Source organism: Phacochoerus africanus, chromosome 8 (genome assembly GCF_016906955.1).
Source record: "Phacochoerus africanus isolate WHEZ1 chromosome 8, ROS_Pafr_v1, whole genome shotgun sequence".
Taxonomy (NCBI): domain Eukaryota; kingdom Metazoa; phylum Chordata; class Mammalia; order Artiodactyla; family Suidae; genus Phacochoerus; species Phacochoerus africanus.
The window spans coordinates 165,037,234-165,064,920 of NC_062551.1; the positions used below are offsets into that span (position 1 = coordinate 165,037,234).

At 45.5% G+C, this 27,687-nt stretch overlaps 1 pseudogene; it reads right to left on the reverse strand.

Annotated features, from left to right (window-relative positions):
* Positions 1–503: 503 nt before the first annotated feature.
* LOC125133409 (ferritin heavy chain-like) lies at positions 504–26,670 on the reverse strand (annotated as a pseudogene).
* Positions 26,671–27,687: the final 1,017 nt, after the last annotated feature.

The following is a 27,687-nucleotide window of genomic DNA, read 5'->3' on the forward strand; positions in this document are numbered from 1 at the left end:
CCGACCCCAGCCCGCAGCTCCTCCGCGCTCTCTGGAGCCTCAAGCGCCGCAGCCTCCCCGGCGCTCCCTACGGAGGCGGCAGCATCGCCGCGGCCTCGGCTTCCCCCACCCGGCACACGCTCGGCCGGCCCCCCGCCGCCGGCGCCGCCGCCGCCGCCGCCGCCTGCTCCAGCGCCAGCCGCCGGCCGCCAGCCCGCCGGCCTGCCTGCCTGCCTGCCTGCCTCTGGCCGGGCCCCGCCCCTCCCTTCCCCTCGCGCGCGCGCACCGGGAGCCCGCCCGCCACCTCCGGCCGCGCGCGGCCTCCCGCGCACGCGCCAGCGAACGGTCGCGAGAGACCCGCCCGTGGCCCCACAGCGCGGCCGCGGCAGGGAGAGGAGGCAGAGCGGAAGGGGGCGGGGCCCCGACGCGCCGGCGGCGGCTGCGAGCGCTCATTGATTCGTTCATTCATCCATTCATGAAATTGAATGCCCGGCCACGCGAAGGGCTGGGGATCCAAAACTGAATTAGGACTGGTAAGCGTGCTCGAGGAACTAGACGGAGAGCAGGAAGAACCAGGAGCCCTAAGGAGACAAAATATGGAACCAGGGAATACAACACCAAAGCGTGCCTTTTTACGGAGCACCTGCCCACCGCCGTCAAATCTTCGCATCACACAGAAGGCAGGTCTGCCCATTGTCCTGTTACGGATAACAAGACCACGGTGGGCGTTCCGTTGTGGCACTGCTGCGCCTGGGGTCCCTGCTCCGGCGGGGGTTGGATCCCTTGCCCAGAAGCTTCCTCACGTCCCGCCAGCGGCCAAAAAAAAAGAGAAGACCAAGGTGAAGTAACAGGCACCAGGCCCCAGAGCAAACTAGACAGGACTCAAACTCTGGTTTTCCCGTCCCTTTCCACTGTTTCCTTATGCTTCCAGAAAGTAAGCGGGGCGGGGGGGGGGGGGGAGGCCTAGAAAAGAGGAAGAAGTGATGCATTCCTTCAGGGGCAAGGGGAAGACCAAAGGGCTTCCGGAACACCCCCACGACTCCTCACTGACAATGAAGTCATATTACAGCACAGACCAGCCTGGCCACAGAGTTCAGCTGTGGCCTGGGCAGCTCAGCCCATCACTTTCAGTGACTCATCTGCTCAGCAACGTGGCTGTAGCTCAGCCCTGTCTGACCTCCTCTTTCTGGCCACAGCACTATATTTTTCCTCTTTTGACTTGACCAAGTTCTTTTCACAGTAGCGTTTCCTAAAGGCTTTCTCTATTTTTTCCTAGGCCTCCTCCCTGAACCCTTTCTGAGAGGTAATAATAGCTAACATTATAATGTGCCTACTAAATACCAGACACTGTGCATTCAATTCACACATATGCACACAAGAAGTAAGTTGTGTTATTTCCAATTTACTGAGGTTCAAGTTACATAACATGCTGAATATGACACAGCTAATAAGTGCAGAGCCGGTATTCAAACCAAGGTATATCAGATACCAGAGCCTACAAAAACAACCAATGTACCCTACAGCCTAGCATCAGTCTGCTCCTGTATTCCCTGTTTCCGTCCCTTCACCATCATCCATCCAGCTGCCTCAACCAGAAACCTGGAAGTAACCCTAGATTCCTTCCTTCCCCTCCCACTTCCACATCCAATTAATGAACAAGTCTTTATGCATGGCAGAATCACTTTGCTGTACACCTGAAACTAACATGACATTGTCAATCAACTATATTTCTTTTTTCTTCTTAGGGCTGCACCTGCAATATATGGGGTTGAATCAGAGCCACAGCTGTGAGCCTATGCCACAGCCACACCATTTCTGAGCTGCATCTGCAACCTCCCTGCAGCTTGTGGCAATGCCAGATACTTAATCCAGGGATCACATCCTCACAGACACTCTGTCCGGTTCTTAACCCACTGAGCCAAAACAGGAACTCCTCAACTAAAAATTTTTAAATGAACAAGTCCTGTTGCTTCTATAACCTTACTGTCTCTCCCGTTCGTCTCTTTCTGTCCCGCTGGCACCACCTCAGCTCAGGTCTTATCATCTCTCACCAACTTAACTAGGAAAGCTTTCTAACTCAGTCACCTACAGTCCCTTTCTCTTCAAACCCATCCTCCAAAAAAAACCCATCCTTACAAGAATCTCCATATAACATGTTACTCTCTTATTTGAAAGTTAAATGGATTTCCATGACCCTCAAGGTGAAACGAATTAAACTTACGTGGTTGGCAAGGCCATCCGAAATCTGGTCTCTGTCTGCCTCACCTTCCCTTATTAATTTCTGCTGTACCTATTATTTATAGTTATGCCAGCTATTTATAGGTCCCTGCATGTACAGAGTCTGCTGCAGTCTTGGTTACAGAGAAAAGAGACAAACTCTGATTAGCCTAAGCCCGAAAGGGAATTGATTAGAAGGCTGTTAGAGGGTCTCACAGAGCAGAACAGAGACTGGAGAATCAGGCTTCTGAAACTGGAAGGAAACAAGGAAGCTCTCCAGAGTACACATTAGGGACAATTTCAGGACAGTGCTGTCACCACTACTTCCACACCACCAGCAGACAATGTGCTGTCTGGAGCCACATACCTCTGCAAAGGGGATTCCAACCTTCCCTTCATAACTGCATCATCATTCCAGATTCAGTTTCTGGCAAGAGAATCCACTGACTGGGCCTTGGCAACTTAGGAACCAGCACTCCATCCCAACCTCTTACCTTCCACTATAGGGACTGGGAAAGTCAGTGTGACACACAGACACTAAGGTGGTGCTCATGTTCCACCTTCTCCCCAGGGTTTATGCCTTTGCGTGACCCCCTCCCCATGAGGCGGGTGGGACTTTGACTGACTTCTTATCAATACAATATAGCAAACGTGATGTGCTATCACTTCCATGATTATTACATTACATAAGACGCTATCTTGCTTTCAGACGCACTCTCGTTATCACTCCCCCAATGGCCTTGAAAAAGCATGGCCTCTGGACTGCCTGTAGAGAGAGTCATGCGGCAGAAAATTGCAGGCAATCTCTGAAAGCTATGGGCAGCCTCTGGCCCAAGAGCCAGCAAAAAAAAAAAAAAAAGAAAAAGAAGACAAAACCAAAATTCTCAGTGCTACCACCACAAAGAAATTAATTCTACTGACAACCTGGGTGAGCTCGGAAACAGAACCTTCTTCGGTTGACTCTTCAGATGAGAACATAACCCAGTCATATCTGGACTCCTGATCCACAGAGATTGTGAGATAAATGTGTATTATTTTAACCTGATAAGTGTGTGGTGATTTATTACCCAGTGATAGAAACCTAATACAGCCAGATACTCACTTCCTCAGTCTCTTGGCTGGAGATGGCCATGTGACACAATGTGGCTTGAATCCACTTTTATCCCTGTCTTCCCCTGCTTAATGAATGACAAGTCAATTCTTTCAGTTGCGCAGGCCAAAACCTCAGAATGATCCTTGAGTCTTTTCTTTCTCCTATATTTCACATTCATTCTGCTAGCAAATCCTAGGCAAATCAAGAGAATATTACAATTATCTGGGAAAGAGGTGATGCTAAGTGCTAAGAAAGTAATAGTAAGCAATGAGATCCTGCTGTGTAGCACTGGGAACTGTATCTAGCCACTTATGGTGGAGCATGAGAATGTGAGAAAAAAGAACATATACGTGTATGTGTGACTGGGTCCCTATGCTGTGCAGTAGAAAATTGACAGAACACTGTAAGTCAGCTAGAATGAAAAAATAAATAAAAATCATTACATATAAAAAATAAAAAGTAGTAGTGGTGTTGGAAGAAAGTGAGTGAATTTTAGAGAGACTCAGAAAGTCGAAACATTAGGAACTGTTGACTACATCTGGGTAGAGAGAAAGAGAAGATTTGAAAATGATTTCCTAGTTTCTGGCTTGGAAAACTGATATCGGAAACAGTGAAAAAGAAGTTTGAAGGAGATTATGATTGATTGTTTAAAGGCGTGTGCTCCTAAGTGCCAGCGAGGTAGCCAAGTGAAGACGTACAGTGAGCATCCAACCAAGAGTCAAATTGGCTTAGAGCTCAGAGCTGAGGGCTACCGGTATTGAGACGTGTAACAGACATAAACTGTTCAGTAATCTTGAGATATACACGTGATGACATCCCCTTTCTTTTTTCTAGTTAGTCACTTAGGCCCCTCATGTCATGTTATTAGGAAGTCTAGTATCTTCCTAATTATCTAAGAAATCCAAGGTTCCTATATATTTTTAAAGGTACTTACCTATGGAAATATAAGAAACCATCCCAAAATTTGTGGCTTGAAACACCAACCGTTAAGGGATTGCCCTGGCTCAGCAGGTTAAGGATCCATTGTTGCCACGGCTGTGACTCTGGTCACTGCCGTGGTATGGGTTTGATCCCTGGACCCGGAACTTCTGCAGGCAAGGGGTGGGGAGGGGAGGCACCCCCCCAAAAAAAATCCACCATTTATTTTGTTAATAATTCTTTGGGTCAACCAAGTAGTTCTTATGGCCTAGGTCAGTTTAGCTGATCACCGCTTGGTTTGCAAATGCATCTGCAGTTAGCTGAGCATTGACTATGGTTAAATAATCTAGAATGACTTTTCTCAGTCTTCTGGCAGTTTTCAGGCTTTTGGTCATGGCAAGGGGGGGCAACTAAGTCACATATCACTCATCATCCAGCAGGCCAGCTTGAATTTCTTCACAGGACTGGAGGGATAGGGGTCCCAAGAACAGAAAAAAAAAAAAAAAATAGCAAGTCTCAATATGAAAGCACTTTCCAAGTCTTTCTTGGTGCCACATTGGCAATTGTGCCACTGCCAAAGCAAGTCAAAAATCACAATGTAAGTCATGGCCAAAGCAAGTCAGTGTGGGAAGGGACTAAAGTCACATGCAAGGGGTAATAGATTAAAAGAGGGGAAGAATCTGTAGTTATCTTTGAAATCTACTCCAGAAAAATCAGTACCGTTTCCACAGTCAAGTCCAGCCAGAATTAGATTAGTCCATCAGCGTCACTGCCTCCTGGGACGGCTATGGACTGAATGACTGTGTCCTCCCCACTTTCATATGTTGAAGCCCTAACTCCTCGTGTAGCTATATTTGGAGCTGGGGCTTCTAAGGAAGGAATTAAGGTTAAATGAAGTCATGGGATGGGGCCTTGATCCAATAGGATTGTTATCCTTAGAAGAAGAGACACCAGAGAAGGCTTGCTCGCCCCTACCCCATGGACACATGCGTGAGAGAACATGTGACTGTCTAGGTAGGAGGAGGCCATCTACAAGCCAGGAAGAGAGCTCCCACCAGAGACCAAATCAGCCGGAACCTTAATCTTGGACTTTTAGCCTCCAGAACTGTGAGAAAATAACTTTCTGTTGCTTATGCCGCCCAGTCTATGGTATTTTGTTATGGCAGCGCAAGAAGACTAATACAGACCCTATAACAAGATCCTCCCAATCCAACAAAGGTTTTTTTGGTTTCATTTTTTGTGTGTGAGTTTTTCTTTTTTACTTCTTTTTTTTTTTTAATGGCCACACCTGCGGCATATGGAAGCTCCCAGGCTAGGGGTTGAATTTGAGCCAGAGCGGTGGCAACACCATATCCTTGAACCCCCCTGTGCTGAGTAGGGGAATTGAACTCGCACCTCTGAAGTGAACTGAGCCACTGCAGTAGGAGTTTTAACCCGCTATACCACAGCGAGAACTCCCAGCTGAAGTTTTTTGAGAGAGGACAATCCCATTCCCTTTGTGCCAAGCTCAGCCAAAGTTGCCCAGGCTAATGTTCCCACAATTGGAGCATTTAGTCCTATACATTTTCAGTTTTCATACCCATCAAGTCAATGGCCAGGGAAACAAGCAGTCCTAGGACGAGTTTCCCAAGGAGCCTATATCCTAGGGACCTGCAGTTCTTCCTCTTAAACACTCAGAATAATGTCTAATCATGGCCCCTTTCCTTAGGCAATGATCGCTTGTTAATTCTCCTAAAAGAAGTTACTCTTAGCGTTTCTAGGGGGGCGAGGAATCGGTATATATCCTCTTGCAGAAGGATGCTTTCAGTGACACTAACAGTCTCTACTCTTTTTTTTTTTCAGTCTTTTGTCTTTTCAGGGCCGCACCCACGGCATATGCAGGTTCCCAGGCTGAGGTCAAATTGGAGCTGTATGTAGCAGCCAGCCTACACCACAGCCAGAGCAACTTGGGATTCGAGCCGCATCTGTGGCCTACACCATAGCTCATGGCAACGCCAGGTCCTTAACCCACCGAGCGAGACCAGGGATCGAATCCAAGTCCTCATGGATACTAGTTGGGTTCCTTACTGCTGAGCCACAACAGGCACTCCAGGCTTGCCTCTTCAGTGAGAGACTCTCTAGGTGATTCAGAGGGGCCCACAGTTACTCTTCTAAGAGTTAGCTTCAAGGATTCCTTATTGCAATTATGGGAAAAACAGATCTGTGTCCCCCAGTACTCACTCTTCTCTTTTCATAGCATTGGCCACACGCCACCCAGAATAAAGACAAAATTGTGACTAAGTGACGAACCATGTGACTAAGCTCTGAGCAGTGAGCTGGCAGTACACACAATGAGGGCACCTTTGAGTTGTGTTCAAAAAGGGGAAGGCCGTGTCTTTCTCCTTTTCTCCTCTTGACCAGCCTGTTGCTTGGAAAGTGGTCACGGTAATAATCCATCCTGGACCACGGGGATGAGAAAACATCGAAGGGACGGCAATGCAGTAATGTAGAAAGTTTCAAGATACACTCATGGGCCAGAGCTGCCAGCCTCGCCCTCTGAGGATAATGTGAGAGAGAGAAGCATTCCTCCACATTAAGGCACAGTAATCTGGGGTGTCTGTTGCCTGTAACCAAACCTTCGTCATTATCTCTTAATATGAGGACTTCTCATGAACTTTTTTTTGCTAGAGCTGGTGGACCCAAACGCAATCTTAGGCAGGACACCAGCTACCGAGGGAAATTGAAGACATATTAAATACATTAGGATATAACTGGCAATAAAGGAAACAGGAATCTGGGGGAAACCCAAGACTAAATGTGCAGCTGGCCTCAGAAACTTTGGAACTGGAAGCCTCTCTAGGACCCTCGGCAGCAGGAGTGTGGGACGTCTTCCTCTGTGCTGTCATTACCATGACTAAGTGTCTCTCTTGATTTCTGCCTTACTTCATGCGTCTTTTCGCTTTTCCTCCCGGAACCGACCCGTTGATTTACCCTCTGTTCTGTACTATTGTTTTATGTCATCACTTTGATCTACCAATGTTTTCTACATACCTAAAATTTTGTCTTGATCATCGTCTCTTCTGTACCAATGGGCCTCTTTAGGCAATTTCTAAATCTTCATTTCTTGCTTCCGAGGTCTGATTCATTCCCTACTTTCTAATTCATTTGCCTAAGGGTGAGACGCTACTTAGCCAAGCTTTACCTGTCAAGTTACTTCATTGGCGGGGGTGGGGGTGGGGGGGTGGTACCAAATTCCTTTCTTTGAAGGAATGGTACTAAGGAAAGAACTTAAGCAGATGTTTTAGTACAGCTTATAGAAAAAGCAAAGGTAACCCAAACATGCACGCGCTGCCTTAATGACCAGGGAAGACAGCCCAAAACGTAGCTCTCATTATCACCTTTTCCCAGGGCATCCTTGTCAGAGAGCTACTCTGCCATGCCGGATTCAGGGCCCCCCCCCATCTTGTGCAAGTGGGCAACCTGGTCACCCAATTCTCTGATAGATTTCACCTGCTCATTCAGGTAATAAGTCACACAGGATTAAGACTCCAACTGCAGCAGCTTGGGCCACTGTGGAGATGCAGGGGCAATCCCCTGCCCAGTGCCAGTGGGTTAAAGGATCCGTCGTTCCAGCAGTGACGGATGCACAGTATAGCACCCATTGTGCTGCATTCAGCCCGTTCTCCCAGTCATCACGGTCTGGTTTCTTGACATCCTGAAGGAAGATTCAGCCACCTCACTGTTTCTCCCGCTTCAGCGGTTTCTCAACATGTTCCCTCTCTCAGGAGACTGGCAACAAAAGTATTTGATAAAGTTCTTCAAAGCAACATCATCGCAGTCAAAAGAGCATGACATGGACAGGTGGACGTAGGAGGCCTAAAGCTCCAGGTTGACCTGGTGGTTGATGGCATCATCTGAGACCTGGTCGCAGCACGGGTTAGGGTTAATTCTGGCACACCTGTAGGGGGGACTCGGCGGTCATGGCAGGCACCTGAGGATGGGCAGGGGCAGCTGTGCCATGCTAGAGTGGAGGCAGGAGGTTTGGTGCAGAGGTTTGAGAGCTCTTGAAGAGAGAGCAAGGGCTGGGTTCCACCCAAGCCCTGTTGAAGCAGGAAATCTCGGCAACTCTCCTGGAAGTTACTTTAATAGTTGCTTTCATGGTTGCTTTATTATTTATTAAATACTTATTAAATGTATTTATTAAATTAATTTAATTTATTAAATTTAATAAAGTTATTTATCAAAGTTACTTTAATAGTTGCTAGATAACCTACACATTAGTTAGGGGTACCTTCCTGGTCTAATAAACTATGCCTAGAAATTGGGACGATGGTATCATGTGGTACAGAATTTGATTTGCCTAAACTACCCTCTGACAGATGTACAGGAGGGATAATTTTCCGTAAAGAAGAATGGTAGAGTGCCCATCATGGTGCAGCAGAAACAAATCCGACTAGGAACCATGAGGTTGCGGGTTCGATCCCTGGCCTTGCTCAGTGGGTTGAGGATCTGGCATTGCCGTGAGCTGTGGTGTAAGTGGCAGATACGGCTCGGATCTGGTGTTGCTATGGCTCTGGTCTAGGCCAGCAGCAGCGACAGCTCCAATTAGACCCCTAGTCTGTAAACCTCCATATGCCACAGGTACGGCCCTAAAAAAGACAAAAAAAAAAAAGAAAGAAAAAGAATGGTAGACTTGTCTGGAACTATTAGTAACATGTCCTGGACAGATATATTGGAGAAGAATAAAAGTGGAAACCAGAAACCCCATAGGAGCCTATTACAAAGAAATAGGTAAAAGCAATCAGATACTTGTTGGAGTTTTATAGTAGCCGTAGGCCTAGAGAGAAAAGGACACCTTGATGAAATATTAAAGTCATACAATTACAGGACTTGGAGTTCCCATCACAGGTCAGCTGAAACAAATCTGACCAGCATCCATGAGGACACAGTTTTGATCCCCAGCCTCGCTCAGTGGGTTAAGGATCTGGCGTTGCCGTGAGCTGTGGTGTAGGTCGCAGACACGGCTTGGATCTGGCCTTGCTGTGGCTGTGGTGTAGGCTGGCAGCTACAGCTCCGATTGGACCCCTAGCCTGGGAACCTCCCAATGCCACCGGTGTGGCCCTAAAATAATAATAAAAAAAATGTACAAGACTCGATGACTAGCCAGATGGAGGAAATGATTGAATGTGATGCATCAAGGATGATCTTCAGGATCATGGTTCATTTTTGGTTTTGGCCACACCTGCAGCACATGGACGTTCCCAGGCCGGGGCTCAAACCCACGCCACCACAGAGGCAACACCAAATCCTTAGCCTGCTGTGCCATCGCAGGAACGCCTTCAGGATTATGGTTTAAATAACCAGGTGGATGGAGGTGTCCTTCACTGTCCTAGCAAGACAGCTGAAGGAAGAACGAGTTTCATCATTTCATTTACTCATTTGGTCACACACTCAGTGAGATTTGTTTGATCTTGCGTGGAAGAAATAATTGAACAAATGTAGTCGTAGACGTTACAAAGAAAGACAATCTGGAGACAGGATGATTCTGCGGTGCTTATGAGATAAACAAGATGGATGTATGGGTCTAAAGTCCAGGGAACGTGGGAGTTCCTCTTAGGGCCCAGGGGGTTGAGAATCCTACCAAGGGAGCTCCTGCTGTGGCACAATGGGTTGGGCTGCAGCTTGGGAGCTCCAGGATGCAGGCTCCATCCCTAGCCCGGCGCAGTGGATCCTGTGCTGCTACAGGCTGCGGCTCAGATCAGATCCCTGGCCAGGGAGCTCAATATGCCATGGGGTGGCAAAAAAACAAAACAAACAAACAACAACAACAACAACAACAAAACCCAACTAGGGAATTCCCGCTGTGGTGCAATGGGATCCATGGTGACTTGGGAGTGCTGGGACACAGGTTCAATCCAGCATTGCCATGCCTGTGGCATAGGTGGCTGCTGAGGCTCAGATCTGATCACTGGCCCGGGAATTCTATATGCCTTGTGGGGCAGGAAAGAAAGAAAGAAGAAAAGAAAGAACTTGGCTAGTATCCATGAGGATGCCGGGTTTGATCCCTGACCTCGATCTGTGGGTTAAGGCCTCAAGCTGTGGTGTAGGTCGCAGATGCAGCTCAGATCTGCTGTGGCTGTGGCTGTGGCATAGGCCGGCAGCTACAGCTCCAAACTGACCCCTAGCCTGGTAACTTCCATGTGCCGCGGGTATGGCTCTAAAAGGAGAAAATAAATTAAAAAAATAAAGTTTGGGAATGCTGTCAGCATACATATATTTCCACGACAGAATGAAAATTATTAACAAGAAAATGCTTACAACCTTCTCTCTCACTCCCGAGTCTTCCCCTGGCCAAGGGAGTTCTACGGATACCAGACTGCTTCTTTGGGCTTTGGACATGCAGGATAAGGCGAATAATAAACAGGAAGAACAATGGATGAGATAAAAGAACTAGAACTTAGTTTAAGAAGCTCAGTTGACCTACACGGGAAAGGAGCTGTAAGAGAGGAAGAAAGGGAATGGGGAAGCAGAGAGAAGAAAAGAAAGCCGCGAGTAGTTGTTTTGTGGTGTGTAAGGAAAGCAGGTGGGGGAGGAAGAAGACTGTAATGAAATCCTCTTCTCAGTTCCCAAACAAGGCCTGTAAAGTCCTTGCATCATTTTGGAGTTACTTTTTGGTTGCTGAACTGTGAACTTCTCTAAATACGATTCCATGCAAAGATAGAGCCATGTCGCTCTCCTTCATTCATGAAGGGGTACTGAAACATTTGGGAGCATATAGATGGAAATTAAAAGTTACAGATACGTATTTATATATATAGGAACACTCAGGGTATGCTACTGGAGTTAAAAGATTAAAAGAGTCTAGGATAGAGCCCAATATTTAATGTATAAAGAGCAGATGAAAAGTTGATTAAAGAAAAGTGAGAAAGCCTACAGCTTTTAAAAGCATCTTAGACTCTATCATTGCAAACATAGGACAGTTTCAGAATAAAATAACTGTGAGCATCAAAAATTAAAAGCAGAAGAGTTCCCTTGTGGCATAGCAGGTTAAGGACCTGGCATTGTCACTGCTGTGACTTGGGTCACTGCAGTGGTGTGGGTTTAATCCCCAGCCTGGGAACTTCTGCATGCCATAGGTGCAGCCAAAAAAAAAAATTTCAAAGTGCAATATAAAAGTTATAATCTGTGACAACATGAAATTATACATATATAATTATACTAGATTAATATATTATAAAAAATAACATAATAGTTATATATATTATGAGATATATTAACCCAATATAATTATATATTATGTTTTAATATATAATGTAATAAATTATAATTATATATACATATATAAAATAGATGGATGTTTGGAAACATAAAGACATTGGATTTCCTCCTCTTTTACTACTGGGAGAGCAAAAGATAGTGTTTAAAGCCAATAAATAATAGAGAAATAAGCTTATTTGAAGATCCTTTAAAGGTATGTAGGTAATCTTTAGAAGAATTTTTAAGATTACATTTGTCATTACTCCAATTACATGTGAAAGGGGAAGGTGAGGAAGTGAGAAGAACAGTAATTGCTGAGGGCAGAGTTCATAGATAAAAGTCTCAAGAAATACAAGAAACTGTTACAGTTACATAACCACTGGAAGAACTAAAAACTAAGTGCGAAACATTCAAGTTAGCCCAAGGTACATGCACAAAATAAAACAAAGCAAATGTAAATCATATAATAAAGCTTTCCAAAAAAAGTCATCATCTTAAAAAAACAAAACAGAAAACATTCTTGGCTCTTCAGAGCAGAAATAAATGTAGAGATCATTAAGAGGAGAGTTCCCGAGAGTTCCTGTTGTGGCTTAGCGGCAATGAACCCGACTAGTACCTATGAGGATGCGTGTTCGATCCCTGGCCTCGCTCAGTGGGTTAAGGATCTGGTGTTGCTGTGAGCTGTGGTGTAGGTCACAGACGTGGCTCAGATCCCCCTTTGCTGTGGCTGTGGTGTAGACCAGCAGCTGTAGCTCTGATTCGACCCCTAGCCTGGGAACTTCCATATGCCGAGGGTTCAGCCCTAAAAAAGACCAAAAAAAAAAAAAAGAGGGGTATTGTTCCTCCACGTGTGTTCCTTGGACCTAGGCCAGTTGGCAAACTCTTATTGATCCAAAAAGCAATACGTCAGAAACTGAGAGCAGTTTGGCAGCATAAATTTATGTATGTAAATCTAATAACAAAATATCTATGTTATTTCCTTTTTCTAGTCGTTTTTACTGCTTTACAAAACTATCAGTCTATGCGATAAATTTTTTTTTTAAATCTCAGATAGTTGAGAAACACTCTAGAGTAGCAGCAACAGCAGCAGCACCTGGGCACTTGCTAGAAACATGCAAAATTATTGAGTTTTCCAGTGGGCGTTGTGCTGGGTAGGACTCTCTGAAGAAATCACACTGAAGCTAATCTGATGGATGAGTAGACATGAACCAGGTGAATATATCCAGAGTTCACGCTCTTTCTATTTTACCAGGTTGCCTTCATTTATTTCTGAATTCATTCATCCAGCAGACATTCAAAGAGCACCTGCTGCATGTCAAGATTTATTTCTGTGGGGCGAACCGAGGTGAACACGGTCCTTGGCCGTAGTGAATTTATAGTCCAAGAGGGGATTTCACCTTTCACAGGGGTTTAAATCTACCTCTTGAACTTCTGTTAAGTTCTACTTTCTGTTCTTTAATCCGTAACCCAGTACTAGACAGTTTCAACAACTGCTGCAATATAGAAGCTTTCAAGTTAGGTAGAGCTCTCTAGCTAACAGTAGTCTCTCCCTCTCTCTCTCTCTCTCTCTATTTTTCTAAACATTTTCCTAGAGCAGTCAACAATTCTTGACATGGTCGATTTTCTCTTTCATGAGAAGTTACTTTCTTCTCTTGCCTTTAAATTCCGGGTTTACAGTCAGAATGGCCCTCATTAATAAATCCACAAATAACAAGTGCTGGAGGGGCTGTGGAGAAAAGGGAACCCTCCTACACTGTTGGTGGGAATGTAAACTGGTACAGCCACTATGGAGAACAGTTTGGAGATACCTTAGAAACCTATACATAGAACTTCCATATGACCCTGCAATCCCACTCTTGGGCATCTATCCGGACAAAACTCTACTTAAAAGAGACACGTGCACCCGCATGTTCATTGCAGCACTATTCACAATAGCCAGGACACGGAAACAACCCAAATGTCCATCGACAGATGAGTGGATTCGGAAGATGTGGTATATGTACACAATGGAATACTACTCAGCCATAAAAAAGAATGACATAACGCCATTTGCAGCAACATGGATGGAACGAGAGACTCTCATACTGAGTGAAATGAGCCAGAAAGACAAAGACAAATACCATATGATATCACTCATAACTGGAATCTAATATCCAGCACAAATGAACATCTCCTCAGAAAAGAAAATCATGGACTTGGAGAAGAGACGTGTGGCTGCCTGATGGGAGGGGGAGGGAGTGGGAGGGATCGGGAGCTTGGGCTTATCAGACACAGCTTAGAATAGATGTACAAGGAGATCCTGCTGAGCAGCATTGAGAACTATGTCTAGATACTCATACTGCAACAGAACAAAGGGTGGGGAAAAAAATGTAATTGTAATGTATACATGTAAGGATAACTTGATCTCCTTGCTGTACAGTGGGAAAATTAAAAAAATAAAATAAAATAAAATCCCTTCCAAACTCTTGCTTCTGAAAATAAATAAATAAATAAATAAATAAATAAATAAATAAATTCCGGGTTTACCTCCTCTCTCTCCGATCGTTGCTTCTCAGTCTCTGTATGATGTCTCCTCCTCCATCTAATTTTCCCCCCTCTTTTTTAGCCACCTCATGGCATATGTTGTTCCCTGGAATTCCCAGGCCAGGAATCAGATGCCAGACGAAGTTGTGACCTGTGCCACAGCTGCGGCAATGCCGGATCCTTAACCCGCTCTACAGGACTGGGGACTGAACCTGCATTCCAGCCCCGCAGAGACTGGGGGTCCCGTCGCACTACAGTGGGAAATCCTCCTCTACCCAATTTTGAGCTGTCGGCACTCTTCAGAGCTCTGCCTTGGATCTTCTACTCTTGTTACTCAAAACACTTTCCTTGGGTAATTGTATAAATTCCTATGGCAAAATAAGCATCTATAACGCTGTTGACTTTCAAACTTATAACTTGCTCGGATTGATTTTTCTGAGTCTTCACTACTTGTCATATTCACTTTGATATGTCAGAAATATTTAACAAATGTGTCCCTAATGATCTCCCCCCTTTTTTGGGGAGGCCGCAACCAGCGGCATGTGGAGGTTGTGGAGGTTCCCAGGCTAGGGGTCGAAGCGGAGCTGTAGCCGCTGGCCTACACCACAGCCACAGCAACTCAAGATCCGAGCCATGTCTGCAACATACACTTCAGCTCTCGGCAACGCCAGATCTTTAACCCACTGGGCAAGGCCAGGGATGGAACCTGCAACCTCATGGTTACTAGTCGGATTTGTTTCCGCTGCGCCACGACGGGGACTCCGCTTTTCCCCTTTCTTACTCAGCTTGAATTTCATGGTCATTCACAGTCACTCACTCCCACATACCATTCACTCTTCTGTCCCTGTCTCATTTGAGCATACTTGTTTGCAAAATCGAAACCCTGATTAAACCTCTACGTGCCTCTGCATTGTATGTATTGTAGCAGCTGAACAGAGCTGGAAAAAATTGGGGGCAATGCAGTAAAGTCATATGCATAATTTCTTTTTTCTATTTTATCTTATTTATTTATTTATTTATTTATTTATTTATTTTTGTCTTTTTTAGGGCCGCACCCGCAGCACGTGGAGATTCCCAGACTGGGGGTCGAATCGGAGCTGTAGCCCCTGGCCTACACCACAGCCACAGCAATGCGGGTTCCAAGCCACATCTGTGGCCTACACCACGGCTCACAGCAATGCTGGATCCTTACCCACTGAGCGAGGCCAGGGATCGAACTTGTGTCCTGGTAGATCCTAGTCAGATTTGTTTCCGTTGAGCCATGACGGGAACTCCCCTAACGGTAAATTTCAAGTGGGCCTTATTGTTGCCCAACAATCACACTGTATGTTCCAATTCATTCACTCTCGCCTCTCGTAGAGGACCGTTTCATCATCTCCCACCGATCCGCCAAGCATTCTCTCCCATCCTCAAGCTCAGATAACAGCCTTGCTGTTTCAGAAGATAATTTCCGAAGAATCCCACCATCATATCTTCTTACCTGCCCGCATTCTGCACTCACACATTTTGTTTTTCTCTCCGTTATCATAGATGAATTATCCACGTTCCCATATAAAGCCAATTCCTCCACTTATGCAATAATTCCATTTTTTGCCATTTGCTCCTGGAGTTCCCAACATGGTACAGTGGATTAAGAATCCAGCTGCAGTGGCTTTGCTGGCTTTGGTGGCAGATTTGATCCCTGGCCCAGCACAGTGGGTTAAAGGATCTAGCATTGCCATAGCTGTGGTGCAGGTCACAGCTGTGCCTTGGATTCAATCTGTGGCCCAGGAACTTCCACATGTCACAGGTGGGGCCATAAAGTAAATAAAAAAAAAAAAATCACCCCATACTCAATGTTCTGTGATAATTTAAATGGGAAGAGACGTTTGTGTGTATGTATGTATATATATGTATGTGTGTGTATATATATATATATGGCTGGATCACTTTGCTGTACAGCAGAAATTAATAAAACATTGTAAATCAACTGTATTTCAGCCAAATTTTTTTAAAAAGCATCTAGGAGTTCCCGTCGTGGCACAGTGGTTAACGAATCCAACTAGGAGCCCTGAGGTTTCAGGTTCGATCCCTGGCCTTGCTCAGTGGGTTAAGGATCCCCTCCATCCTATTTTTAACTCTTTTCGTTATAAAATTTACAAACATACACAAAAATTGAGAGAATAATATAAGGAATCTCCATGTACCCATTTAAAAGATTCTGCAATTGTGAATATTTGCTGTATTTGCTTCATCTTATCTCTTTTATATTTTTTGTTGCTATAGTGTTTTAAGAACAAATCCCTGATAGTGTCACTTCAACTCTAAATACTCATATGCTCTTTTAAAAAACATGAAATTTCCTTTAACATATAATTATCACCTCTCATAAAATTAACAGTATTCCTTAAAATTATCTGATACTTGGTCACATTCAAATTGTCTCCAAAATGTCTTCATATAGTTGGATTATCCACTCTCTCTTAAATATACTCCCTTTCCACCACACCAACTGATCAATATCAATGTTTACCATGTTGTTTAATCCATTGATCAATTCTCATCTTATTTGATATCTCAGTTGCATTTTTTATATTTGTCCACTTCCTACTTTTTTTTCCCAATTTTTTGGCCACCCTGCGGCATATGGAGTTCTTGGTCTAGGGATCAGATCAAGCCGCAGTCAGGACCTATGCCATAGCTGTGGCAACACCAGATCCTTAACCCACTGTGCCTGGCTGGGGCTCAAACCTGCATCCCAGCACCCCCAAGACATGGTTGATCCCGTGGTGCCAGAGCAAGAACTCCCTGCTTCTTCTATTTTCAGAGAAAATCATACATAAACACGCATGCACCACTACCACCCAACTTGTATAATTATCAACATTTTGCCATTTTTGCTTTATGATCCACACTTTTTCCTCTGTCCTGGAGAATTTAAAGGAAATCCTGAACAGCATATAATTTCCATACATATTTCTACGGGTGGGGACTTTAAAAGCATAACCATAATTGCATTATCACACCTAACAAAATTAATAATAATTTCTTAATATTATCTAATATCCAGTCTGTGTTCAATTTCCCTCTTTTATTACAAAAATATCCTTTTGCAGTTGTTTGGAAAATTCTTTCCAGCAACATCCTTTCATTGATTTGGACGCTATATCTCTGTCTCCTTTAATTCAAAACAGTTACCCTCTCTGTTTTATGCCATGTAGTTGCTGAAGAAAAAATAGAATAGAATTTCTTATAGAAATTCCCCACATGCTGCATTTAGCTGATTGGATCCTGTGATATCATTCTTATATTCCCCTATCCCTAGTGTTTCCCTAGAAATTGGGAGTTATATCTGGAGGCTTAATGAGATTCAGGTTCATTTCTTTTGTGGCTGCACCCATGTCATGAGGAAGTTCCTGGGCCAGGGATCAAGCCACAGCAGGGAAATGCCAGATCCTTAACCACTAAGTCACCAGGAAACTCCTTCAGGTTCATTTTTCTTGGGAAGAATACTGCATAGGTGGTGCTGTGTATTCTTTTTTCTTTTCTTTTCTTTTTTCTTTTCTTTTCTTTTCTTTTTTTTTTTTTTTTTTTTTTGTCATTTTAGGGCCGAAGCCACAGCATACGGAGGTTCCCAGGCAAGAGGTCAAATCAGAGCTGCAGACCCCGGCCTATGCCACAGCCGCAGCAAAGTGGGATCTGAGCCACGCTTTGCCACCGCTGCCAGAGCTCACAGCAAACGCCAGATCCTTAACCCACTGAGCAAGGCCAGGGATCAAACCCACGTCGTCATGATAGTCGGTTCGTTAAACACTGAGCCACGATGGGAACTCCTTTCTTCTTTTTTTTTTTTTTTTTTGGTCTTTTTAGGGCCATACCCATGGCATATGGAAGTTCCTAAGCTAGGGGCTGAGTTGGAGCTGCAACTGCCAGCCTACACCGCAGTCACAGAAATGCCAGATCTTTAACTCACAGAGCAAGGTCGGGGATCAAACCCATGTCCTCACGCATACCAGTCAGGTTCGTTGCCACTGAGCCACAGCTGGAACTCCTTGTCACTTCTATTTTTATTGTTACCTAAAGTTTTATAATTTTGAGGTTATATATATATATATATTTTTAATTCTAAAAGCCTTTGGAACATCTTTGTAAACTTCAGCCATTATTAATTATGTTAGTCTCAAATTTCTTGGGAGTTCTCTTTGTGGCTCATTGGAAACGAATCCGACTAGCATCCATGAGGATTCTGGTTCAATCCCTGGTCTCACTCAGTGGGTCAGGGATCCAGCATCGCCATGAGCTGTGGTGTAGGCTGATAGCTGCAGCTCCGATTGAACCCCTAGCCTGGGAACCTCCATGTGCCACAAGTGCGGCCCTACAAAGCAAAAGAAAAAAAAAGACAAATCCATTTCCTACCTTTCCTCTACTTTGTTCCATTTTGCAGATGATTGGTTCATGCAAATTATATTTCTAAAATTCCCTAGCCTGGTTACTTTTAGCTCTTAATCCACTGAAGCACAATGGCAACTCCTCACATGGTTTTGTTTTTGGTTTTTGGTTTTTTGGTTTTTTTTTGTCTTTTTGCCTTTTCTAGGGCCACACTCATGGCATATGGAGGGTCCCAGGCTAGGGGTCTAATCGGAGCTGTAGCCGCAGGCCTACACCAGAGCCATAGCAATGCCAGATCCAAGCCGCATCTGCAACCTACACCACAGCTCACAGCAACGCTGGATCCTTAACCCACTGAGCGAGGCCAGGGATCGAACCCGCAACCTCATGGTTTCGAGTCGGATTCGTTTCCACTGTGCCACGACGGGAACTCCCTCCCTCATATGGTTTTAAAGACCAGGATCTGATCTTAGTTTCATGAAGATTCCATACAAGTCTATAGGAGAATCTCAATTCAAAGTTTCCAATGAATGAAGGAACAGAAGACAGGGAACAGGTAACCAGAAGGCTGGCTGCTCAGGGAGGCCATGTGTTAATTAGACCTGGGCACTGGCCCATGTTCCAGATGGCCAGGAAGTAAAGTGCAGCCTTCAGGTAAGCACGGTGGCCAATTATTCATGAACCATAGAAATGTTCCATTCCTTTTTTTTTTTTTTGGTTTTTGGTTTTTGGTTTTTGGGCCACACCCACAGCATATGGAAGTTCCCAGGCTAGGGGTCAAATTGGAGCTATAGCCCAATACCACAGCCACAGCAACTCAGGATCCTTTAACCCACTGAGGGAGACCAGGGATAGAACCCACATCCTTACAGATACTAGTCAGATTTGTTTCTGCTGCAACACAATGGCAACTCCAGAAATGTTCCGTGCTAATAATTCCCCTTCTGAAAAAAGATCCTGGCAGATAATACAAACTATAGAGAAAAATATTACCCATTAAATATGTTTTTCACAGCCGACAGGGGCTTAATCTCCAAAATATACAAATAACACATACAACTCAACAGCAAAAAAATAAGCAACCCAATGGAAAAATGGGCAGAAGACCTGAATAGACATTTCTCCAAAGAAGACATATGGATGACCACAGGGCATATGCAAAAATATTCAACATCACTAATTATTAGAGAAATTTGAATCAAAACTACAGTGAGGTACCACCTCACACCGGTCAGAATGGCCAGCATTAGAAGGTTCACAAAGAACAAAAGCTGGAGAGGGTGTTGAGAAAAGGGAACCCTCCTACACTGTTGGTGGGAATGTAAATTGGTACAACCACTCTGGAAAACAGTATGGAGAAAACTACATATAGAACCACCATATGACCCAGCAATGCCACTTCTAGGCATGTATCCGGACAAAATTTTCACTGAGAGTGATACGTGCACACCTATGGTCACTGCAGCACTATTCACAATAGCCAAGACATGGAAACAACCTAAATGTCCAGCGACAGATGAGTGGATTAAGATGTGATATATACACACAATGGAATACCACTCAGCCATTTGCAGCAACATGGTTGGAAGTAGAGATTCTCAAAGAAGGGAAGTAAGCCAGAAAGAGAAAGACAGACACCATATGATATCATTTATAGGTTGGAGTCTAAAATATGGCACAGACGAGCCTGTCTATAGAACAGAAATAGATTCACAGACATAGAAAAAAGACTTGTGGTTGCCAAGGGGAGGGGGAGGGAGTAAGATGGACTGGGAGTTTGGGGTTAGTAGATGCAAACTGTTGTATTTGGAGTGGATAATCAATGAGATCCTGCTGTACAGCACAGGGAACTATATCCAATCACTTGTGATCAAACATGATAGAAGATAATATGAGAGGAGTTCCCATCCTGGCACAGCAGAAAAGAATCCAATTAGGAACCATGAGGTTGCGGGTTCGATCCCTGTCCTCCCTCAATGGGTTAAGGATCCAGCGTTGCCGTGGGCTGTGATGTAGGTCACAGACGCAGCTCGGATCCCACATTGCCGTGGCTCTGGCACAAGCTGGCGGCCACAGCTCTGATTCAACCCCTAGCCTGGGAACCTCCCTATGCCGAGGGGGCGGGCCTAGAAAAGACAAAAAGAAAAAGGAAAGAGAATGGGCATCAAATAAAACGCAAACGTAAAACTTTGGGGGGGAAATGATAGCAACTGCAAAGCATGTATATAGCAGCATGGAAAAGGCGTCTAATGTAACCTTCATTATATAAGCAATGCTCCAGGTATAAATTCAAATGAAACCAAAGTGCATGAAGTGAAACACCGAAGTTTACTCCAGGGAAACCACAGCTAAAAGTTTTATGTGGTTGTGAACGTTTATCTATGCAGAGAAAATTGTATACCCTGATACTTTTACTTATTATTACCCATTGAGCTTTTTACATGTCATTAAGTAGTCCTCTAAAATATTTTTGGAGTTCCTGTCATGGCGCAGTGGTTAATGAATCCGACTAGGAACCATGAGGTTGCGGGTTTGATCCCTGGCCTTGTTCAGTGGATTAAGGATCCGGCGTTGCTGTGAGCTGCGGTGTAGGTCGCAGACGTGGCTGGGATCCTGCATTGCTGTGGCTCTGGAGTAGGCCGGGCTACAGCTCTGATTAGACCCCTAGCCTGGGAACCTCCATCTGCCGCAAGAGCAGCCCTAGAAAAGGCAAAAAAAGACAAAAAAAATTTTAATGGCAGTTTTATAATCTACTATACAAAAAATTACACTTACTCAACCATCCCCTTAACTGTAAAGCTGCAATACGCTTTTTTTTTTTTTTTTGTCTTTCAATGTAATGGTCCAGGAATGTTTTTTCTCTGTCTCTTATCTCTACTTCTTGTCACAACTCTGCCCATTCTCCTCTCTCTGCAGACCTGCCTTCTCTGCTCTTCCGTTCCTCCGGAGGACAATACTCTTGACACAGTTCTGCATTTTTACACTCCTTCTATCTGAGCGATCAGCCTAACCCGGAAAGGCAATATAATTGACCTAGTTTGGTCGGGTGTCTCCCCTGGTCCAATGAACAATGGATCAAGGTCTCACTTGTGACACTGATGACATGAATAAGTCCCTCTGTTCTCAGAGAAGGGTGAATCCCTATGAGCTGAGAACATACCCCAAAAGATGCCTACTGTGGCTTCCGTGTGTCAATCGATCTTCTTGGAATGGACAGATAAGTGAAGTCATCAGGTCAAGGGATATGCACATTCTGGGAGTTCCCAGGCCGTGCAGCAGGTTAAGGATCTAAGGTTGTCACTGCAGCACCTGTGGTCACTGCTGCGGCAATGATCCAGTCACTGGCCTGGGAATTTCCACATGCCACATGTGCAGCCAAAAAATAAAAGAGACGAACATTTTGAAGCCTATTGCTTTCCAGAAAGAGCCTCAACCTACTTTTGCTTGCCGTGACTGGGAGTTCCTGCATGCCCACATCTGTCTAAGAAAATGGAGGCTAATTTGAAAAAGAAAGCATGGTATCTCATCGTTGTTTTATTGTGCAAGGGTTTTTTTTTTTTTTTTTACTTTTCAGATCCATGCTTATTTATTTATTTATTTATTTACTCACTCGCTTGCTTTTTAGGGCCACACCCAAGGCACATGGAAGTTCCCAGGCTAGGGGTCGAATTGGAGCTGCAGCTGCTGACCTAGGCCACAGCCACAGTCACAGCCACGTGGGACCCGAGCTGCGTCTGCGACCGACACCACAGCTCACAGCAACTCTGGATCCTTAACCCACTGAGCGAGGCCAGAGATCGAACCCACATCCTCATGGTTCCTCGTCGGTTTTGTTACCGTTGAGCCACAGCGAGAACTTCGGTTTGTGTGTCTTTTGAATCACTAGTGAGACTGAGCATTTTCTTAGATGTTTATAGAATAGTGGTTCTCTGGACAGGGCAGCACTGCACGTGGGTTCTCCCATTCTCTTTGGTGAAGATAGTGAAGATTCCATCCTTCGGGGCTGATGGATGGATGGGGCCTCTGCAGCTGCAGTGCAAAGGTCTGCCCACACCTGCTCTGAAGCCACTGTTGTCTCCTGCCTGGTTGCACTTTCTCCCTGCCACCTACTCTCCCAGGCCTCCCCTCCTCCCTAGGCGCCATAGCTCTGTGTGGATAGAAGTCCTGGGCTATCCAGGTCTCCTAGATCTGTCTCCGGCAAGTCAGTATTTGCAGAGAAAGCTCAGAAGTCCCCATTAGCAGGAGGCAACACTTCAGCAATCTGTCCTGCAGCACAGAAGCTGGACACAGACATGTGCAACCAGCCTATGGAACTCAGCTGTGCTGACCCTGTAAATTGTGCATGTGGCTCTTGAAGACTGAGCTTTCCTCCTGCTGCCCTGCCTCTCTCCCTGAGTTTTCACCCCTCTTGCCCAGAGCCTCCAGGGCACAATTCCGCATTGCATTCGGCATAGTGTGTTTTCCTCATCTTTGCTAGTGACTTTTTCCACCCTGAAGTATCAGCTCCTCGAGGACAGAATCTGTGTCTCCTTTGTTATCTCTGCGTCTTCAGTTCTGTGGAACTCCTCTGCTTGGCTTGCTCTGCCAACCTTTCCTCAGAGCTCTCTAGCTGGGGAGAATAAAAAATACAGACCATGGGTAGAGCAGAGGCCCAAGAAGGACCATTTGTTATTCAAAAAGTTAAAGGTCTAGGACACCCCCGGTGGCTCAGTGGGTTGAGGACTGTGTTGGCACTGCTGTGGCTCAGGTGGCTGCTGTGGCACGGGTTCCATCCCTGGCCCAGGAACTTCCACATGCCACTGGCAAGGCCAAAATAAAAAGGTGAACACCTAAAAGATTTTTGACTGAGGACCGAATTGACAAGGCTTAGGGTGAGGGGAAACTGCCACGCTTAACGTCCCCACTACGTGTGAGGTGTCTGTATTGCCCTGTACTCTTTCACTCATTTTCCCTCCTACACCTGCCCGGCCCCCTGCGCTCGAGGAGAGCTGGTACGCCAGCAGCCCCGGGCTTGCGGTGTCTCAGATAAGAACCTCCCATGAAAAAGGAGAGGACGTCTCTCCCTATGTGTAGATTAAACCAAGAAAGGACTCTGACTACACTGGTCACCTGTCCCCTGTGGACCAATCACTGACCCAGAGAGATGGAATACGGTGACAGAGCGTGGCTTAGCTATGTGTCGCACGGCAAGAGGAGCAAGGGGAATGGAGACGCTTGCTGGACAGCCACGAGCATGTGTTCCCAGGGCCAAACCACATGGTGACCAATTGTCTGCCTTGGGAACCTGTCCTCTAACCCCGTAACCATTACACTGTAAGGAGAGCCTTCTTGCGCCCCGGGGAGATGGCGTCAAAGATCTTAAGCGGCCTTTCCCGCTTTCTGGTTGAGAGATGATGCACTTTTAGCCAAGACGTGGGCCTGGTTTAAAATAATGCAGAGTCAGCGCATCTGGGTAGACCTGCTCCCACCACTAGGTCTTCAGGGTGGATGTTGGGACAGACAGGGAATTTTGGGTCCAGGCAGAATTCTTAGGTTTCCAAGCAGCTGGAGTTGTTTTGAGACCAAAACATTGTCACACCCCATTTTTTTTTGGCCTCCCTCATTCCCAGTCCTCCTTGATGACAGCTTAGTCCTTCAAACCCATTTCTCCTCCAGCCACTTGCTCCACTTGCTTTTTATTTTTTATTTATTTTAATGTTTTTACATTTGTTTTTTAGCTGCTCCCACAGCATATGAAAATTTTTGGACTAAGGATCGAACCCGTACAATGGCAGTACTAATGCCAGGTCTTTAACTGCTAGGCTACGAGGGAACTCCCTCTTCTTGCTTTTTAAGAGAGATGCATTCATTCATTCCTTCTAAAATAATTTGTTAAACGCCATCTATGGACCAGGACTGTGCTAGGCATCTTAAAAACGCTTTAAAACGGAGTTCCAGAGTTCCCGTTGTGGCTCAGCGGGTTACAGACCCAACGTTGTCTTTGTGAGGATGTGGGTTTGATCCCTGGCCTTGTTCAGTGTGTTATGGATCCAGAGGTGCTGAAAGATGTGGCCTAGATCACAGATACAGCTCAGGTCTGGTGTTGCTGTGGCTGTGGCGTAGGCCTCAGGTACAGCTCAGCTTCAACCCCTAGCCTGGGGGACTTCCATATACTGCAGATGAAGCCATAAAAAGAAAAAAAAAAAGGAATCGAGTTCCCTGGTGGCCTAGTGGTTAAGGATTTGGCATTGTCACTGCTTTGGCAGAGGTTCAATCCCTGGCCCAGGAACTTCCACATATTGAGGGTATGGCAACAACAACAACAAAAAAAAAAAAAAAAAAGGAAGGCCTGCAGAAAAGATTGAATCTGCAAACGTTAGTGTGACCAAATGAAGCCTTCTCTTTTTCACCTTTTATTTTTTAGGGCTGCACCCAAGGCATATGGAGGTTCCCAGGCTAGGGGTCCAATAGAGCCATAACAGCGTGGGATCCAAGCCGCATCTGCGACATACACCACAGGTCACAGCAAAGCCAGATCCTTAACCCACTGAGTGAGGCCAGGGATTGAACCCGCAACCTCGTGGTTCCTAGTGGGATTTGTTTCTGCTGCGCCATGACGGGAATGCCACGAAGCCTTCTCTTGAGTCCTTTCAGATCATTCCTGACTCCTACGTCTTCGGAACATTGAATAAGCCAGGTGCGACTTACCAGGAGTGGTTTTCAGGTGTCCTGACCCACCCCTTTTCTGATTCAGCCGTTAGAAACATACATGACACTTCTCGCAATCAAACAAATCAATTAATAAACGTATATAAACAATTAGGGACTTGGAAAAGGTCTGGCTGGGTTTTTTTCTGGAGGTGGAGTATAACTGACTTCACACATATACACCTATGTGCTCAAATTACACCTTGGCCCAAGGATGGATGGTTCTGATCTCACCAGCTTTCCATTTTCTTTCTGCCAATTTTCTTTCCCTATAACTTAGCAATAGCAAGTTGGGCCCAATAGCAAGGTCAATTGCTCAAGGAGATCTCTGAGAACTATGACTTCCATTCTTTTCTTTTCTTTTCTTTTCTTTTGGCCTCAATTGCAGTATGTGGAACTTCCCAGGCCAGAGACTGAACCCCCACCACAGCAGCTACTCGAGCCACTGCAGTGATAACACTAGATTCTTAACTCACTGTGCCACAAGGGAACTCCACGAACTATGACTTCTTACTTAGCAAAGCTGAAGAAAGTGTCCCTCGGCTTCCTTGTCTCTGCTCTGTTCTGTTGTCGGGGAAAGTTAGAAACTCAGTTTTCCCAGACTAGAGCAAGCCACTCCTCGGCCACAGTGCTTTCTGAGTAGTAACAGCTGATAAGCGTTTAGAGGTCTCAGGTGCCTTTTAAGGGCATACGGCTCTCTGGTATCTCGGCCGAACTCAGCGTGAACTCTCAAGCCTGCCCTTGCTCTGAAGGTGACAGGAGTACAAACGGCACTGGTTGCTCAGCCACACAGCTGTGTCTTCTAGTGTGAAAGCGTCCACCAATCAAAACTTTATAAAAGTAGAAAAGATTATTTTATAATCTTTCAGTGCTGCAAGATAAACTCCTCCTCAAAGTCTCAGGGTGAATGAGAGGTAGACTAGGCAGCAATGCTGAGCCAATTACAGCCTTGCTTGGAAAATCCAGGCATTTTGTCAATGATGGAGAGCGGAAATTGAGCCAAAACTGCGGGCCAAACAAATAGCCAGAGTAGCCTCTTAGATACAGTGGCCATTGTGTGCAGAGCTGGCAAAGTGGCTGGGTGAAGAAAGGACTTTTCCGGATGTTCCCTTGTGGCACAGCAGGTTAAGTATCCCAGGGTTGTCACTGCTGTGACTCTGATTACAGCTGTGTGAGGGTTCAATCCGATTCAGGAACTTCTGCACGTGTGGGTGTGGCCCCAAAAAAGGAAAAGCAGACATTGAATTGAGTTCTCATATAAGGAAGTCTCTAGAAGAATTGGGATTGTGGGCTGTATTAGGTTCAATATATATTTTGTTAGAGACTGCAAATCTGTGAGCAGCTGGGAAGTCATCATCTTTAGTGTCCAGGAGCTGGGAACTCCGCAGACCAGCCTCAGGCAGGTCCGGAGGGCATAGATTATGCCCTGCACACCCGTGGAGGTAGATCCAGGTTTGAATGGGAATGGCTATCTTTGGGTGAAGAGAACACTCATCTGTGAGATAGACGGTCTAACACCATGTGACACTTTATTTCCTATGTCACCATCAAGCCTTTAGTAAAGCCTTTTTTTTTTTTTTTTTTCTTTTTTAGGGCCGCACTCACGGCTCGTAAAGCCTTTTCGAAAGCCCCTGCCTCGTTGTCACCATGCTGCCGGGATTAAGGGCAGCGTTGTGATACAGCAACACACCTGTATTTCTGCATTCAAAGCTCCCATCCAAAAGCAGCTACATGAGGTCTATATTAAGCCATATGTGCCAAACGTCAGCACAGATACAGCCAGTAGGAAGCATGTCACGTTCCTTCTCGGCCCTCAGTTTCCTCCTCCTACAGGGGTAGCAGGATGTCCCAGCTAAACTCAAAAACTAAATTCAGAGTCTGGATTGAGATAGAGTTAGTGGGCTAGTGCGTGCTCTTTGTGCATGAGTTAACATACATGAGGAGGTTCCTGGGGCGAAAGAGAAGATGAATGGAGGCACTGGCGGGGACTCAGTCCCTAGACATGCTAGAGGTATGCATCCCCTTGGAAGGGGTGCCTTGATTTGAGTTCCCCTAGAGATGGACCCTGAGACAGGGGTCAGGAGCAAGTAGTTTAGGAGTTCCCGTTGTGGCTCAGCAGTAATGATATGTGTTCAGGGTACATGTGCATATGTCTGTGGGCATGTGTGCCCGTCTGTGGGGTTTGGAGGGTGGCACCAGTATTGCCCTGTTCTCCTCTGCAATTTGTACCAGGCCTAGTGGTCTCTCCTTCAAAGCTTCCCTGTGATCCCGGATGTAGGATAAATTAGAAGAGGAAATTATTCAGGCAGTGCTTACTCTTGAGGCCAGCCTTACAGAGACCAAGGGGTTGGCTAAATAGATTGCGGATGGTCCAGCCAGGCACGGCCCAGGGCAGCGCCTAAAGAGCACTTTCGTGAGCAGGAGCAGGGAGAGCAGAGACAGGAAACAGAGAAAGCAGAGCGAGGTGAGGACAGGAGTGGGGTGGGCCGGCTCAAAAACTGGAACCAAGGATTTCCCTTGCGATGCAGTGGGCTAAGGATTCGGTGTTGTCACTGCAGCAGCTTGGGTTGCTGTTATGGTTTGAGGTTTGATCCTGCCCAGGGAACTTCCACTGCCGCGGGCATGGCCAAGAAAAGCAAAAAAACCAAAAAAACAAAACAGGAGTC